The sequence below is a fragment of the Papaver somniferum genome, chromosome 5 (genome assembly GCF_003573695.1).
Source record: "Papaver somniferum cultivar HN1 chromosome 5, ASM357369v1, whole genome shotgun sequence".
Taxonomy (NCBI): Eukaryota; Viridiplantae; Streptophyta; class Magnoliopsida; order Ranunculales; family Papaveraceae; genus Papaver; species Papaver somniferum.
The window spans coordinates 168,555,059-168,574,066 of record NC_039362.1 but is presented as its reverse complement, the minus strand read 5'-3'; positions in this window follow the sequence as shown (position 1 = coordinate 168,574,066).

Below are 19,008 nucleotides of genomic sequence, written 5' to 3'. Positions count from 1 at the left end.
TCCCTTACCTTTTGTTGATCAAGTTCTCCAAAAGCTTCGGTTGATCTTCGACTTCAAACGGTAGAACGCAGATGATGACTGGTTCGTTTCTCAACTCCACTATCCTAGAATGAGACTTAACTAATTGTAGACTAGAAATCAAGATATAGTTTTGACAACTAAATTTGACAACAAGCTTGATATAGCAACACTTGTCAGTTCGACCGAGCAATGCTCTAATAGTGGCAACAACATCTCTCCAGCACCTTTTAGTAGATCATCTCCGATCAACTGTTTTGGATGTTTTTATTTGGCTATTAGGCTTAGCTTTATGATTATAGGGTCTTATGTGTTACTTTCTCATTTAGATCTTGTGATCTTCTTTGTAATTAATATTTGGTTCACGATTTGTTTGCCATCAGTACAAAGTTTGGTGACGGATTTCTCCGGCAGGTTCACGAGTTCCGACTAGCTATCCGGTGATATTTAAACAAAGGCTGCATATTCAATTCAACAGGTTATATTTAATTCAACAATCTCTTATCTGTGATGTAGATAGAATTGTACTTTATCTTGTTTTAGTTTTAGTCCGCAACACTAATGGACTAGTATCCCATGTTATAGTTTTAGGTTTGGTGATGAAAACAAAGGCAAAATCTTCTCCTTCAATATCATCAAGTTCTTTCGTTAAAACAACTGTTATCACATCTCCAAAGCCGGGTCAGCCCGATCTGTTCAGACACGGATACTTAAAGACCGATCCAGATTACCACCGTTACTTGAGACATTTAGGTTATCGTTTGAGACACCTAGGTTACCGTTTGAGACACTTTTGTTATTGTTTGGATACCGTTACAACTAGTTGAGTCATTGCTACCTTGATTGCATTAGGCAAACTAAACATAGAAAACTCAATTTCATGTTATTTACATGCTCTGATGAACTTGGGGTTGGAAATCATCTAGTCATTGCCTTGCGCTTTGACACATGTTGGGTTTGTTTTCAAAATCGTTTGGCTCGAGATGTTTGGTCCTCTTTATTATGGGAGAGAAGGTCCTCTAAAACTGTTCTTAGGTCCGAAGGGATAGATATGATAGACAAGAATTTATGAAGATACTACAACTTGAATGACTTTTGTATGATCCTGAAATTTTTTTATAAGGTTTTCGATTTCGTAAATCAACATTATCAATATATCGTCTGAGGCTTGCCTCTTTTCCGAAAAATAAATAAATAATAACAATTCATAAGAAAACAATGACGCACAAGGACTCATTAACTGATGTACTATATATCATACTTATTCTCCATATAATATATTAGGAAACAAACTTATGGATGACATTTCATTCTCATTTTCAATAAAAAACTCATAAAATGTAGGGATATTTTGACTTTGGTTCACATAAAAGTGACCAAAGTTGTGTTTGGGTCACCAAGAAATTTTAATTAGAGTTGGGTCACAGGACCGTCGTTGACCGTATTGACCGTTACTAAAATAATTATCATTTTAATTAATTTGAATTTAGTTAACAGTGTTAGTGACTGTCTGCATGTGACTGACACGTGTACCAAGACCCAATTTTAAAAACCCTAAAATCTAAATCGAGAAGCATCTATTTCTTCCCCTTCTCGTCTGTGAGTTTTTTGTTGTTGCCGTAATTGATTCGATGGGCTTTGGTCAGTGTGAATTGGGCAAAGATGATGAATCAGTGAACAAGAAAGAAGGCGATTAGTTGGTTGAGATTGTAAATTAAAGAGGTCGAATTGATGGTGATGAACTGAGGGGAACAATAGGTTCAGGTTTAAGGTTTGCCGATTGATCCGAGAAACAATACAATGGGAAATGAATGGTGAATTAAAGATTTGGAGAAGAAGACTCTGTTGCTGTGAAGAATTAGGGTTTGGTTTGAATTCTATTTGAATATTGGTTTGGTTTGAAAATTGATCGTAGATATATGGTGTTGTTCTCTTGGTGATGATTTCAGGTGGTGGTCGATGTTGATGGGTTTTGATTTGTATTTATTTTGAATCTGAGGAAGAACAAAGAAGATGTAAAAGTTAGCAGTTGTGGTTGCAGAAAGTGGCTAGAGTTTTGGTCATGTTAATTGATGTTGCTACACAAACTAAACATAAGAAATTGGGATCAGGTTATTCCCATAACCTCGACATGGAGCAAAAATGGTTTGATGTGCTTACATTTTTCTCGACGCATAACTTCAATTGGGGTCTTGTATTCTGTAATTAGTGGATTTTTATCTCTGGTTTTTATTTTTGGACATTGAAGATGAAGATCCGTTTGGTTTGTGAAGATTCGTTCGGTTTAGTTAGTAAAACTAGGAAATTGTTAAGGTCAATTTAGTAATTTCAGTATATAACAAAGTTCTCAAACGGTCAAGGCGGTCAATAATGGTCATGTGACCCAAACTCTAATTAAAATTTTTGGGTGACCCAAACTCTAATTAAAATTTTTGGGTGACCCAAACGCAACTTTGGTCACTTTTCTGTGACCCAAAGTCAAAATATCCCTAAAATGTAATAGTGTAAAAACCTTTGCACCACATGTGTGTACTACTTAATCCAAAGGAAAAAAAATATCTTAAAGTAAGCAACAATTCATAAAAACCCATGGAAAAAATAGTGGTGCACAAGCTTGTGCGTAATATATACTAATTATATCTAACATAATGTACTAGTTAAATACCTTTCATCTGCGCGTGTTTGTGTGCTTTTTAATATAATTCCTTTTGATCAATAAAAAAATGTACTAGTTAAATAGGTCGAGAATAGCTTTATAATAGGAAAATACATAGCGCAATGACGCTAATGACTATATCGGGGAAGTTAAGTTTATTATTTTTTCCTCATTAAAATAGGAGGGAGGATCCACTCATATGCTTATGTTCACACTATCTCACGCTTTTCGCCATATTTTTCCTAGTAAAACCTAAATCGTAACGAATCCGAAGTTAATATTTTACGGATATGTTCCTCTTAAAAATCCTTATATACCTATCAAAAATGAACATGTTCCGAAATACTAAACCTCACTATCTATCGATCTTAATTTCAATAGTTCAAAATTCACCAAATTTTCAATAGCTAATTTTCGATGTAGTAGATGGTAGTATTATACGTCTCGTAATATGCTCATTTTTAGTAGAAACATAAATCTTTTTAATAAGAGGAACATATCCTCCAAATATCGATTTCAAATCAATCTTCGTTCAAAATCTAATGATTGCTAAGAGAGGCTACCGGAATTAGCAGTGGGGTACCGTTTGAGTGATCCAACGTTCAAAATTTGTGTTAACTTTTTTGTCTCACATGAAACGGTTTCCTCCTATTAATTCCGGTAACTTCCTTTAGCAATCATGAAAATTTATTATAAAAAACATCAAGTCTGAGATAGTGTGATAATATGTGAGGGGATCCTTGATTATTATGTTAGACACTAAAAAAATTAGCTATTCCCTTTCTCCTAAAAAACTAGCTATTACTCCTCCCACCGTAGACTAAACTCCATCAATGGAGACCTGATCATGCTTCAGATTGTTTCTTTACAGCTTCTTTATTTCTTTATCTCTTGCTCTGACGATTCACCTATACCCATACGTATTTTACAATAGTCTTCTTCCTCATTCCCATTCTTATATTTTTTCTGATTGGCTCTCTTTATTTTGAGGTGTAAACCTTTATGAGGCATGTTTGCTTTTTTCTTGATTGTTTTACCTATTCTTGACTTCTAGATTGGATTTATGATAGTTATCTTTGTCTTTTTTTAGTCTAAAAATTGTATGGTTAATGTAACTTTATGTTTCTTAATTTAGATTCATTGGTTAAATTAATTGTATAGATTGGTAGTGAATTCTCTTTGAGTGAAATTTTTTGAAAGCGGTATGCAAGAGAAATCTTTCTGCCTAAGCTCTTGCTAAACATTTGTTTTTATATTATTAATATCGATAACTAGGCAACTTTAGACTCCATAAACAATATTCTACACCATTACATCACATAGTTCATCTTAAATTCAACATTACTAAACTACTACTTCCTAGTTTCAACATATTAATTTCATCTTCTTTACTAAATTGTTAATTCTTAAGCTAACCTAACTACAACATTTCCCACTAGTTTCATCCATAATTTTTCTTTCCCCTTCATAGGCTCCTGACTTTAATCCCCTGAAATTTTTTGTGAGTCAATCTAGGCGAAGTTCTTGATAAACCATTTGAACAAGCTCCACATACTCTCCCTCAAACCCTGGTGGGATATGAAATCCTTTATTCTGGTTAGCCACGCATATATGGATGAAGACGACCTCCATTACAATCAACCGATCTTTGTACTTCTTCCATTTGCATTATCAACTGATTTCCACGGACCTCATATGCACAATAGTGAATTCGGTGAAGATGACCCTTCCTACATCTTACTGTTCTGGTTGCGACTATCTGAACATCCCTAAGAACAATGTCATTGCAAGCCATTGTTAGGAAGTTTTTTCTACTTCAACTGCTTGCTCTCGATTATTGTTTTATGTAGTATGAGCATTATGTGCATCCTCTCATCTGTTTTATAGCATAAATTAATTAGGTTTAATTCCTTTAATGTAGTCACTAAGTTTGGTTCATCGGCATCAACCTCTTTAGTCGGGTCATTCAAATCCACTGCAATACTCTTCGAAAAATATGATTATTAGGCCTCCTTCCCTATTATGGCTTGGCTTAGCCATTCACCCTTGGTAATCAACTGTCTCTTGCTGGCTTAGCCATTATTCTTTAGTAATACTCTTTCACTTGCTTGGGCTATATGTTTTTATTTAAGTTTAATTCCTAAATTTGTTGCATGTGGGGGATAAGCATCAGAAATTTAAATCTCATTGTTGTGCCTATTCTACCATCTCCTCTGAAAGCAGTTGTTAGAGCACTGCTCGGTCGAACTGGCAAGCGTTGCTATCTCAAGCTTGTTTATCAAGTTTAGTTGTCAAAACTATAAGTCTTGAATTCTAGTCTACTTATAAATATGTCGCGGATTAGGATAGAATGTGTAGTTGAGCTTTAGACTTCACGGCGTTCATTGATTGAAGACGAAGAACTACTAAGGGGATCTTGTGGAACTTCATCAACAAAAGGTATGTGGAGACTTGAACTCATCTATCACTCAGAAGTATATTTCTATTCTGTCTCATATTGAGACAAAATTCGTATAGCTATATAGATTTTATTTTATACACATTTGATATTTCGAGCTGAGTTTAAATAGTTGTGATTAAGATGAACAAGGTTGATATGTGGTGGGCCCGGAGGTGTGTGAAAATTAAGCGCAATAAAAACGGGCCTACAGTAATACCGCAAGTGCACGGTCGTCAGTTGTAGCTCGTGCAAGTACGGGTCGATCCACAGAGACTGGGGGTGTTTTGTAGTTTCTAGCTATTTTGGGCTCTAAAATTGCTATTGTTGGGCTTTGGGTACCAATGGATTTTGGTAACCAATGGGTTATGATTGTGCTTTGGGCCTTTGAATACTCTTGGAATGAATTGGGGTGTTGTCTTAATGAAATGAACTGAGCTTGGGCTCAGTTGGTTTTGTAGTGCACTAGGCTTTGGTTTTGAATTTGGGCTTGGGATTAGTGTAGTGAACTGAGCTTGGTAACAGTGAACTGGGCTTAGGCCTTAACCTGAACTGTGGCTGGGCCTTGAACTAAACTTTGGTCTTAGCTGAGCCAAGCTCAGTTGCAGCAGCAGCAGTGCAAAGGGCAGGTGCTCAGCAGGGAAAGGGAGAGCAGGAGCTGTTCAGGCAGACAAGGTAAAGCAAGCTCTAGGCAGACAGGGCACTAAATCACACAGGACCAAGGATGGCATTTACAATGACATGTACAAAGAAAAAGTGACAATGGTATATACATGGAAGCAACACAGGGCAAAAGGATGCAAATTTACAATGGCAATGAAGATGGTAGTGAAATAATGAGACAATGGATGATAAAACAAAAAACACAAGAAAACAGATACAAATACAAAACACAAAACAGGTGACAGAACAATGAAACTAAACAGAGAACAAAAGCAAAACAAAATGGAACAAAGTGAAAGTGAGAAGGTGACAATGAAAGTTTAACAGTGAACAATTGAGAAAACAGCAATGAAGATAAACAGTGAAGCAAAGACAATAAAATGACAGTGTAATAAACCAAGGCCTAAGCCAAGGGCAATGGCAGGGGAGCAAAACTACAAATACAAAACAGAGAAACAATACAACTAGGTTATGAATCCACCTTGTGACCTAGCCAGATAGTGTAATTCTATGTTAAATCCATGTCCCTAATGAAGCTAGGTGAAGGTTCAAGCCTGCCTATGTTCCAGGGTATACATAAATGGAATGGAAGGAGAAGAAGCTTGCTCAACTGTTTACTCCTAGCATTGACTGTCTTTTGACAGCACAATCAATCACAAGCACAGTTGAGCACTAAATTCCTCCATTACTCAATCAACTCAATTTACATGAATTATAACCTAGCATTCCACCACTAACAGTGACTTAAGGCATCATCTCAGCCTAGCTATACACATACACATGTGAGCTCACATAACAGCAACAAAAACAAAACAATTACTAAACAGAGCATTGAACTGATCATAAACAAACACAGAAGACATAAAACAAAAACATGAACTGAATTGAAACTAAATAAGAGCAACTGAACTGAAACTAAACAAGAGTAATGGAATAAACATAAAGATAGTTGCAAATTAAACACTAACCCTTGAGACACTGGCTATTCCAGTGCTCTTGGGTGACACACTGGCTAATCCAGGCATAAGCCTTTACATCACACCCACAGTCCCCTTTTTATACCCAATTACATAATTAGGGTTTACACCCTTTTCACCCAAAAATTCCCAAAACAGTAGACATTAGGGTTCTACCTAATGTGACAGAAAATCACAGTTAGGTTCAATTACCTACCCTATATCACCCACTTTATCTTCTACATGCTCTATCTCAACCTAATTAGGATTTATGTAAAAACCCCCAAATTGACAGAACTAGGGTTTGGTAAATTCTTACCCAAATTGATGCGATTACACGCTACTGACTTCGACCCATTCTTCTCCTTAGTCTCCTGCTCTTCTCCATGCCTCTGATTTCTTCTCTAGCCCTAGCTATTGTACCAATTTCTTTCCTAGGGTTTTCTGAGAAAGAAAAGAAAAGAAATTGGTAGGATAGATGGCTAGAAGATGGGGGGAATGATTATAGTGGAGTTGGTGGTGGTGTTTAGGTGGCTATGGAGTAGGTGGTGGCGATGGCAGTGGCAGGGTGATGGTGGTGGTTCTGCACAGGGTATGGTGGAGAGGAAGAAGGTGAAGGTCGATTGTTTTGGGAAGAAGGGGATGTTTGGTTAGGTCATAGGGTTCGGTCGCTATGGTGTGTAGCGGGATCATCGAGTTCGATGTTTGGCGAATCTCAACCGTGGGATATGGAGATGAAAGATCAATCTGACGGTGAGATGAAGTGGATCCTGAAGCGACCGTTGGATTATACAATACAACAAAATTAACGACACCAGATGGAGTTAGGTGTTGTAGTGTTAAGCGGAAGTATCGAGGTTTGATGCGCAGACAAAGAAGCGATTGTTGGATTCAACTACAATCTAATCTGAAGGCTTGGAATTTAAGCGCTGTGGTGTTTTACAGAGACTTCAGATTTTGATGCTCTACGAAGGAGCGACCGTAGGATTTCGATGTAGTCCCATCTAACGGCTGAGAATGGAGGCGGTTATGGATATAGAAAATGGGTTTGGGTAAGGGTTTTGGGCCTTGGGTATGCCAAGCCCATATCTTCTTTAAGAGCAATTCTTCCTTCTTGAGCCCATTTCTAGTCTTTTGGGCTTATGCGCACCATTCTTCGCGGCTTCCTTGCGTAATTTCTTCCGGATTTTCACTACTTTTCTGCTCTTTTCCGCTCCGCAAGTCATCCAAACTTTATTTGGTACCTAAAAATGCAAAATTAGTTAATAACAATATTTATTCTTGAAAACAATGAAAATACAGAATATGGGATAAAATGTAGAATTAACACACAAAAGATGAGTTAAATGCCAAGAAAAATATATAGAAATATGCACTTTTTAGCACTCATCAAATACCCCCAAATCTGAATTTTACTTGTCCTCAAGTAAAACAAAACTAAGGAAATCCTAACTATACCACTGTCGCTGGTCTCTCGAATGCATTTAGCGTATGCACTAAGCCTTTTAAACCACTAAGTGTCCCTAGTGGACGAGTTGAAGTCTCGTGAAGGTTTGCTTAGAACGTACCTACAAAGTTCTAGGTCAAAATATAAGCTCAGATTCCATCAAATATGACATGTGCAAGATAGTTTAAGCTCACAGCAAAATGGAGATGTCAATCTAGCTATCAAAGGCACAATCCTAGCACTGATAACAAAAAAAAGACATGTGATAAGAGTGTAAAGTGTATCTACACATGTGTAAAGAAAGATCTGAAGTTATGACTACTAATCACCAAGAGATAGTTTCTCAGGCTAAGAACCAAGGTCGAAATCTAGCTAGCTGTCCGGACTTTACGAGAATTGTGAATGAGTTGGAGGTATTTCACAATTACTCGCGTTGTACATCAATGGCATACACCCTCCTTGCTTATTACAATGAAACAACAAAATGACTATTTACATGACTCTTATTTACATTGACTACTCTCTTTTATTTTTGGAACAAGAGAGAATGGAATTGATAAACACTTGATTTTTTTTCTGATATTTTCTTTTTTTTCTTTTTTTTTTTTGGATAAGGAAACACTTTTGATACAAATACAAAAGGAAACAAAAGATTACATGACACTTTGCAAGAGGTAGCCCTTTTTGATGCACCCAGTTAAATTCGATGGTTGTCTTTCTTAATGTAACCTCCACCTTCTATCCCAACCAACCAAAGAAAAAGCTAGTCAAGTTTCGTTCAGTATTCTAAAGTGATTGGCAATCGTGACTTCCTATCAAACACCTTGAAGATCGAGGCTATACATGTATTGGTAGATCGTGCGCGTGCAAATTTCTTATCACTATGTGAATTGTGCTAGAATCAGGGTGCCTAAATATCTAGACTAAGACTCCTAATAATTACATATTTGCACAAGAGTCAACATTTCAAGGTAAATGAGCTCCATTTTTATGTTTTTATCATTTTTCTAATTTTTTTTTTGGAATTTTTCAAATTTTTTCAAAAAGAGGGAGTTCTTGTTTTCAATTATGGCATATTATCATGGTATCTACTCTATACCCCCAAACCTAAACTAAACATTGTCCTCAATGTTTAAAAATATGGAAAGAATTAAAATGCAACATATGGAAAGGGACATGCTGAGTAGAGTAAAAGGAGAGAGAATACCCGATTTCGGCGAAAGCAGAATTAAAACTCCGTTATCCAAGGCAAAACTCCAACATATTCGGAGTCACAATGGATGAGCACAAAGGAAATTGAACTAACACATTATCTACAAGAAAATTTGGTTTTTAATGGGATTGGACTTTTTGGGAAAAATTTGGTTTTGTCGGGAGACATTTGGTTTTGATGGGAAAAAGAAAAATTTTGGTTTTTAGGGAAACATTTGGAAAACTTTGGTTTTTATGGGAGAAATTTTTGGTTTTTGAATGGGAGAGAAAATATTTATTTAAGAAAATAAATTTTTTTTTTTTTTTTTTTTTTGAATTTGGGAGCAAGCCCACTGTTGGTCCTCTAATGGAATGGGAGGAAGGCTGCGGCCCACGAAACACTAAGTTTTAATTTTGAAAGTTTAATTTGGCCCAGTTGGTTAAGGCCCGACGTTTGTTTTAAAACTTTGGTTTCGAGGTCCACTCTTGAGTGGAAACAAGCCCACAATCGGTTACAAGCTCAGCTGGGTTTAAACCCAGAGTCCAAAATACAAGTCCAATGAAAGAATTTAAACAAGCCCACAAATTAAACAAACAAGCCCACAAAAATTAATTACAAACCCAACAGAAAATAAAAAACCCAAAAATTGGCTTTAATATTACAAGCCCACAATTAAAAATTGGAAGCCCACAATTCGGGTTCTCTTAAATGGGTTACCTTTTAAGCACAGCCCAGCTGCTTTGATATTGTTGCAAAAACCCAGTTGGGCTTTGGTTCTTTTCCTTGGTGGCGTCCCAGCAGAGGAAAAACTGGTTCAGAACAGCAGGTCCAACAGCAAATGAAGTGAAGCAGATGTAGATGCAAATGCTATGCAGTGAAATGCAAAAATAGCTAATAAAACTACAAGAAAAACACAGCACCAGTCCCCGGCAGCGGCGCCAAAAACTTGGTGGGCCCGGAGGTGTGTGAAAATTAAGCGCAATAAAAACGGGCCTACAGTAATACCGCAAGTGCACGGTCGTCAGTTGTAGCTCGTGCAAGTACGGGTCGATCCACAGAGACTGGGGGTGTTTTGTAGTTTCTAGCTATTTTGGGCTCTAAAATTGCTATTGTTGGGCTTTGGGTACCAATGGATTTTGGTAACCAATGGGTTATGATTGTGCTTTGGTCCTTTGAATACTCTTGGAATGAATTGGGGTGTTGTCTTAATGAAATGAACTGAGCTTGGGCTCAGTTGGTTTTGTAGTGCACTAGGCTTTGGTTTTGAATTTGGGATTGGGCTTAGTGTAGTGAACTGAGCTTGGTAACAGTGAACTGGGCCTTAGGCCTTAACCTGAACTGTGGCTGGGCCTTGAACTAAACTTTGGTCTTAGCTGAGCCAAGCTCAGTTGCAGCAGCAGCAGTGCAAAGGGCAGGTGCTCAGCAGGGAAAGGGAGAGCAGGAGTTGTTCAGGCAGACAAGGTAAAGCAGGCTCTAGGCAGACAGGGCACTAAATCACACAGGACCAAGGATGGCATTTACAATGACATGTACAAAGAAAAAGTGACAATGGTATATACATGGAAGCAACACAGGGCAAAAGGATGCAAATTTACAATGGCAATGAAGATGGTAGTGAAATAATGAGACAATGGATGATAAAACAAAAAACACAAGAAAACAGATACAAATACAAAACACAAAACAGGTGACAGAACAATGAAACTAAACAGAGAACAAAAGCAAAACAAAATGGAACAAAGTGAAAGTGAGAAGGTGACAGTGAAAGTTTAACAGTGAACAATTGAGAAAACAGCAATGAAAACCACAGCGCCACTCTCACCCATTTCCCCCCATAGGTTCAGATCATTCCCCTATTTTTCTCAACTGTAAACACAATGTAGATTCTAGTCCTATCCCTTACAAATTTTTCATCCTCTAACTGGAAATACCCGAAGCTCTTGAAATTATCCAGAGATGCTGGAACCAGTCCATAGTAGGATCTCCAACATTTAAAATCTCTACAAGCTTAAACTAGTTAAGAGAGGCCTATCCAATTAGAATAAGGAAGGTTTTGGAAAAAATTAAACAAACATAAGAAATACTCTAGAAACAATAAACTTTATCCACAGCTCCAACCTTGATGGAACCAAAGATGATCTCATCCAAAGAAAAATCAAAGATTTAGAAACTCTCTATAATCAAGAGGAGCAACTTTGGAAAGAAAAGTGCAAGGAAAACAATCTCAAGTTTGGAGATAGGAATACCAAATTTTTCCACCTTTGCACTCTCAATAGACATAGGAAGAATTGAATCTCAGCTCTTTCATCTCTGGATGGTACCATTCATGATAACCATAAGGAAATGTCTGAAATTCTCCCCCAACATTTCAAAAATATCTCTACGAAAATCCTAATCTTAACTCCCAACCTGTCACAAGCCACTTTGAGACTGAAGTCTCAGATGATGAGAATCAAACCTCAACAACAATCCCAATATACTCTAAAATTCCTGGAGTAGTTAAAGCTAAAGCAACCGAAAAATCCCCAGGCCCAGATAGCTTCAATGTAAAATTCTTTGTGCATCAATGGTTCACTGTGAAATATGATGTTGTTGCTATGGTACAACACTTCTTTCGTACTGGTCATCTTCTCAAGAAAATAAATTCAACTTTCCTAGCACTCATCCCTAAGATTTCTAATCCTTCCTCCCCAGCTGACTTTCGACCAATCAGTCTGTGTAACACAACTTACAAAATAATATCCAAAATCTTAGCTAACAGACTCAAGCCAATTCTTTCCAGAATAATCTCTCCTTTCCAATCTGCATTTATGCAGAATCGGAAAATCACAGACAACGCAGTAATGGCTCGGGAAGTTGTCTATAAAATGAAAAAAATACAATGGTAAAGGTGGTATAATGGGAATTTTTTTTATATGGGCAAAGCTTTTGATAGGGTCAGCTGGGAGTACCTGATGAAACTGATGCAGATACTTGGATTTAGCGTGTCTTGGTGCTCGTTGATCCACCAATACATCAGCACAGCATCCATTGTTATTCTTTGTAACGGTTTTCCCGGGAAATTCTTCAAACCCATGAAGGGAATTAGACAAGGAGACCCGTTATCTCCGTACATATTTCTCTTATGTGCGGAAGGTCTAACAAGTCTATTAAGGCATAAAGAAGTAGAGGGGAAAATCCAAGGAATTAAAGTAGCTCAACACAGTATCCCTATCACCCATTTTCTATTTGCCGACGACTTCATCATTTTTTTCTTCTAAATCTTCTCTTATTGATGCTCAAAATTTTCTTACATCATCAATGCTTTTAGCTTAGCAACTGGTCAAATGATAAACTTTCAAAATGTGGAATTTTCTTTAGTAACAGGTTCCCTAATAAATTTGGCAAAATGATAATAAAAATTCTTAAGGTCCAGAAAATTAATACCACTGATAGCTATTTAGGTATGCCCCTATTTACAGGAGCTTCCAAAATCAAAACTTTTGATTCAATGATAGCTCGATTTAGAAGTAGATTACAGAATTGGCGGGGGAGATATCTCAGCCAAGATGCTAGAACTATGATAGCTAAGACTATTCTTGAATCTTTGCTCATTTATCAGATGGGTTGTTATAAGATTCGGAAAAATATTATCAACCAACTTATTTTCCTACAAAGAAATTTATGGTGGAGGAAGAAAGATGGTAAAAAAGGCTGCTTTTTTAAAGCTTGGCATGATCTCAGCATTCCAATATCTATAGGAGGTTTAGATTTTAGGTACTTAGAAGCAAAAAACCTAGAGCAACTAGGAAGAATTTCCTGAAATCTTCTAGATAACACGGATTCAATCTAGGCTAAAACTCTGAAATCCAGTCACTATAGTAAGTGTGGACATCCTCTTGACCCAAACGTCATCACCACAGGACCTTGGATCTGGTCTTACATTATTCAGGGGCTGAGATCATTAAACCTCTTTACATATGGGAAATAGGCAATGGCCAAACTATTGATATAAAGGAAGACCAATGGTTTCCAGTAACTCTAGAATTTAGGAATATTAATCTTCCAGATAATATTTATCTGGTAAGTCACCTTATAGATGTAGAAAACCATACATGGAATATAGATACTCTCAGTGCTTTGTTTGAACCTAGTACTCTCCAAACCATGTGTCGCATTCCTTTTCGTCTTAACAGGAATGATACAGTCAAGTGGAAATTGAAACCAAATGGGAAGTTTACAACATCATCTCACTATCATAGTATTAAATTTTTTGATACTATTACCAACACTCCCTGAGAGAAAATATGAAGTACGTAAACAGACTCAAAAGTAGCGTTATTCATTTTCAAATGCATGCATAATATGGTCTCTATGCCGATAAACTTTCTAAGTATGTTGATATTCCAAACACATGCTCTTTTTGTACTCAACCCAGTGAAACTCTAAAGCACATTTTTATGAAATGCCCATTTGCTAGAAGTGTTTGGTTTGCTTCTTCTGCAAATCCTTTTGCGCTTGGTATTCCTAACTTGTCTTTGCAACAATGGATTATTAGTTGGAGTAGTGATCCAGTTGGTTGGGATAGTGATTTGGGGCCCTGGAATGCTTTTTGTGCGGCATTATTTTGGCATATTTGGTGAGCAAGATGTGATAAAGTCTTCATAGGAATTACCCCGAACCCTCAACATACTTTTGCTAGAGCCAGAAAGTTCTGGTTGGAGAATGTGCAGGCTCAGCGAAGCATAAGACACAGTCCACAATTTTCTTCGGCACCAACTCAAACAAACATTTGGAAGTGCCCAGATTCCGAACTGTAAAAATTAACTTAGCTACCAGTTGGAACCTATCAACTAACAGAATGACAACGACCATGATTCTAATGAACACTTTGGGTTATTGTAGGGAGGTACGAACCATGGAAACACGGCTCTGAATAAGGATGTTGGAGAGGTGTTAGCGTCAACTGGGGCGTGGAAATGGGGATTACAACTTCAATCTTCCACTATCAGCATTGAAGCTAACAATAACAATCTGGTCAGACTCCTTCCAGGCCTTCAAAGCAGCATGGATTGGAAAGTAAAAGCCATCTTGGAAAACATGACATATAATTTTTTGAATGCACTTTCCTTTTAAAAACTTCTTACTTATGTTTCAACTAGTAAAATAGCAAACCAGTTAGCAACAACATTAGCTAATGCTACTGCTAATGCAACATCAACCCGTAACTACATGGCTTATCCTCCAATTTGCATTTTTTTATCTTTTGGATCAGGATATACCGGATGCCTGTACTCAAGTCTATTAACAAGTTTATTTTGATTTTTAACTTTTCATCCAAGTTTTTCTTATAAAAACAATAATTATGTTATCACAAGTATACATTTTACACCCATACGAGTAGTATATTTGATTTTATTTATGTAATTTTTTATAGGATTTTAAATAATGTTGACTCTAACTTTGTCTCTTTTTCATGTAGCCCTTAGGTGACTAGGTATAGGTGTTCTAGTTTTATGCTACCCATGCCATGCCTTAACCAAAAAAAAATAAGTCCCGAATTCCTAAGCATGTGAAAAAAATGGTTGAATAAACGCCTAGTGATTTTGGTTTGGAATGTCCCCCAAACATAAAGTTACCTGCAAAATCTGCTCTTAAAGATACAATCATAATTTTTGGGACGTACCACTACCATCTATCCATTTCCTTAGTACCTCTACATCTAAACGTGGTTTACAGAATATAAGTTGTCCCTAAAGAACCATTCGTTTTTTTTTTATCTGTTAAAATATAGAGAAGAAGGAGGATTTTTATTACATACTCAAATCTCTTGGATCAAAAAATAATTTAGATGCTAAAAAATTTCATCTAGTTTCTTGTTTTACCCATTGTTCTATTCACAATACTAGAAATATCAAGTTGATTTTATTGATATCCATGCATCATTAATAAGGACATATACGTTAAAAAGCAACCTAGAAATATGAACTCCGCCTATCTAGTTGAACAGTCAAAATTCTCTTCTCCGCCTATATTATTTGGACGGAGAAAATACATCGCTTTTTATATTGGTGTCTTTAGTTAATTTAGCATTTTATTCCGGCTAATCAATTCTCTACATTCAAAGAAACTTCAGTTTCATTGTTGTCCCTGCACTAAAGAAATAATTTCTCTTCCCACGGGCGCCATATGCCTACTATTGCAAATGCAAACTTCATAGCAAGAAAGTGTTGCAGTATAACTCCGCTTTCCAACTTCTCTTTTGGCTCCTTATATGTGATACTTTGGTTATGTCCATGTTGCAAGTAAAAATAAATTACCTTGGGATAAATTTACTCCATTATAAGATTTTTTAATAGTTGGATTAGAAGAAATAGGGGTAAATGTTCCCTTGATTTTTGAGAAATTGGGTTAATTGCCGAAATATTTTTAAAACATGGTTTTAATGGACGAGTAAAAATTAATATGGGTGAAATGAACACCAAACAAATAGCAAGAATGACCTGAATTCATCATGGGTTAAACTTAAAAAATAGCGAGGGTAAAACTGGATGCATCATGATGTAAATTAAAAAAGAAAAAATATTTGAATATGGGTAGGATAAAACTGTTTATATCCTGACTATTTTTATATTGTCGTCCATTTAAACAGTATCAAATTTTACATGTCTTTTTCACCCAGAAATTATCGTTATTGGGTTAATTGACTAATTTTGTGTTGATTTTTTTAAGTACCAAAAATAAAAAACTAAGGCGGTTTGAAATTTAGATAAGTAAGAAAATAAATTAGCCATGTGCAGTTTAGCACAAACTTGATTATGACGAGGAAGAGAGAGTGAATGAGTAGATGTGGAATTGGGAGTTGTAGTGCTACCATTTTCTTCTCTCTGTTTCAAATTCACCATCTTTGTGTTTGTGTTTTTTAGGAGTTATAGGCGTTTTTCGATAAAAAAGAGGATAATATATTAACTCCATTATTGTTGTACAATGCAATAGTGGAAGCAATATCTACTTACCCGATCATTGTTGTACAAGGGCAATAGTGGAAGTAATATCTTCTTCAACGCGAAGTTTGTGCAACTTAAAAAAATGTTCAATTAAAAAAAAATGTTAATTTCCAATACAAAAAAGTGATGTATTAAATGTTCCTTAACCTATATACTGGGATACAAGTTAGCAAATTTTTACAATTACAAAGGAAATGCTCTCTATTGATGTATCCCGAATACTTATCAACTCCGTATGGTCCAGTGTATGTTAAATTTGGCTTGGTCATAGATATTGTAAGGATATCCTCTGGTTTGTTTTCTCTATTCTATCAGTTAAATAACTAATGTTTCTAACACACTCCATTATCTCAGAAACTTTCTAAAATTATACGCGTTGTGGCCATATAAAATTTAGAAAAATATATACTGCAAATAATTTTAAGAGGAGTTTGTATGTGTTTAGTATCTTAAATTAAGAAAATAAGTTCACCTAAGTGATTTTCTACTTCCTTCCCCATTTCTGATTTAAAAAATCTGTACATAATATAAACTTTCTCGGACCTTTTTTACTTATTGGAACATATGCTATTGAAATTTTACTTCTGAAAATATATCTCTTGATTTGTAGAACCATATATATACTCTTATGTTGCGAAGTCTCTTTGGCAGATAAGTGGATATAGTCACCTCCAGAATCGTCAGCCTCTTTGGCAGCCGTAACTATTGCATGACTTTTTATGATCGATGAGTATGCGGCTTAATCGCAATATGTATTTTTCTTGAGAGAAAGAAATCTCAAAACCGACTAACATGTAATTGGGGAGGCAAGATCAAAGTTCCCTTATTGTCATTGCATCTTTCAATGATCGAGTACATATTTTTTGTTACTGAGATGTTTAATAAGACCATATACTTACCTTGCAATGTCGCTCATACAATCCGGTCATCTCTTACACTTGAAAATAGGTGCCCATTTTCGTCTTTAGAATCGTCAACCTCTTTGGTAGGCATATGGTATAATAATCTTCTTCTATCATTTCAATGTGGAGTAGTCATGTGACCAATTGGTGCGGTTTCGCTTATTTCAATTTATACTATCTCCGGTATTTTTGTACAATCGGAAAGAACAAATTATAAATAACCCGATCTTCCAGCGTTGGTGATGGTCATCGTAATGACATTGTTTAATTTTTCATTCTTTACCGCATATCAATCCGGAGAATTGCAATCAATAAGAAGAGTAGAGCACGAAGACGTTATAACCTATTCAAGAAAACCGAACAATTGTAGAGTAAAACACATAAGTCAGGGTGCATTATCCGAAACCATAACATTTGTTGGCGTATTTGATTGATTTATTTATTTTCCAAAAGTGTAACCTTCTTGATTTAATTTTTGCCAAAAGTGAAACATCTGCTTAGGAAGTTTAAATACGTTAGCTTGGTAATGCCATTGTCAGAACCACTATGGATTCAGTTCAAGATTGGGAACATAAATTAGATTATCATATCATCACGGTTACGCGCGGGATAAATCAGATCCACCAATGCCATTGTATATCATGACCAAAGGGACTAATACTGAAATGCAAAAAAAAAAAAAAAAGGAAACTACACGTCAACAAAATGCAGTAAAGGAAACATACTGGAATAAAATGCAAAAAGGGAAACACACCCAAAAAAAAAATGCACACATACAAAGATACATGATATACTATTCTCGGGTATTGTTTTATTTGGTGCAAGGCTTCATAATGCTTAATCTTCGGAAATGGTATATGCCGAGAAACCTTCGGGAATCTTCTGAAGTCAGGGTTTCTTACGAGGTGGATCATTATCGGTCACAGTCTTATCTTCAGCGCGGATGATTCCAGTATTCTAGGAAGATATGGTTGGAGTTGACGCTGCAGGGAGCAAAGGCAGCTTTGCTACAGTGAAGCTTGGGGTATCAAGATTTCTAGGATAAAGGATTTTGGGTACCTGTACAAAACGATTGAGAACCCACGGTGACTCATTCATCTCCCTAAAACCTAACGCACACGTGCAGAAAATGGGTATGGTCTGGATAATCATGGCCATTGATTTATCTTTCCCAAGACAAATATGGTCCACCACTAACACATGCAAAATTAGCCGAATAATGGTTTTTAGTATATTAAAATAAAATATATTAGATTTCAATATAAAAGAGAATATAATAACAACAAAAAATAGAAAAAATTAATTGAAGACTTAAGTTTGTTCAATCTAAGCTTTATACATGACATTTGTGATTAAAAATTAAAAGCATGCGCAATTGCGGGGGTAGCAACAGTGGTATCATGTGATTTTGTAGTGGTGGCGTGTGACAACCCGGATTTCCGGACTTCTAGCGGACACATATTCGACCTTGTGGGTCGGGTCCGACCCAGTTAGGAAGTCCAAAATTTCGGACCGCCACTCATGTAGGACCAAATTTTCGTTTTAAAAAATTTCAATAATTCAAGTTCAATTAAGTTTACTAAATGAAATGTAATCTTACTTTTAAAATTAGAAAACTTTCAAATAATAATTATAAAATAAAAAGTATCAAATTAAATTTAAAACGTGATACCCAAATCTCCGTGGTGTATAATAATTTCTTATCTAATAGTCTTTATTCGCGTTCTCTGTGGAAAGAGAGGAAAAAGGGT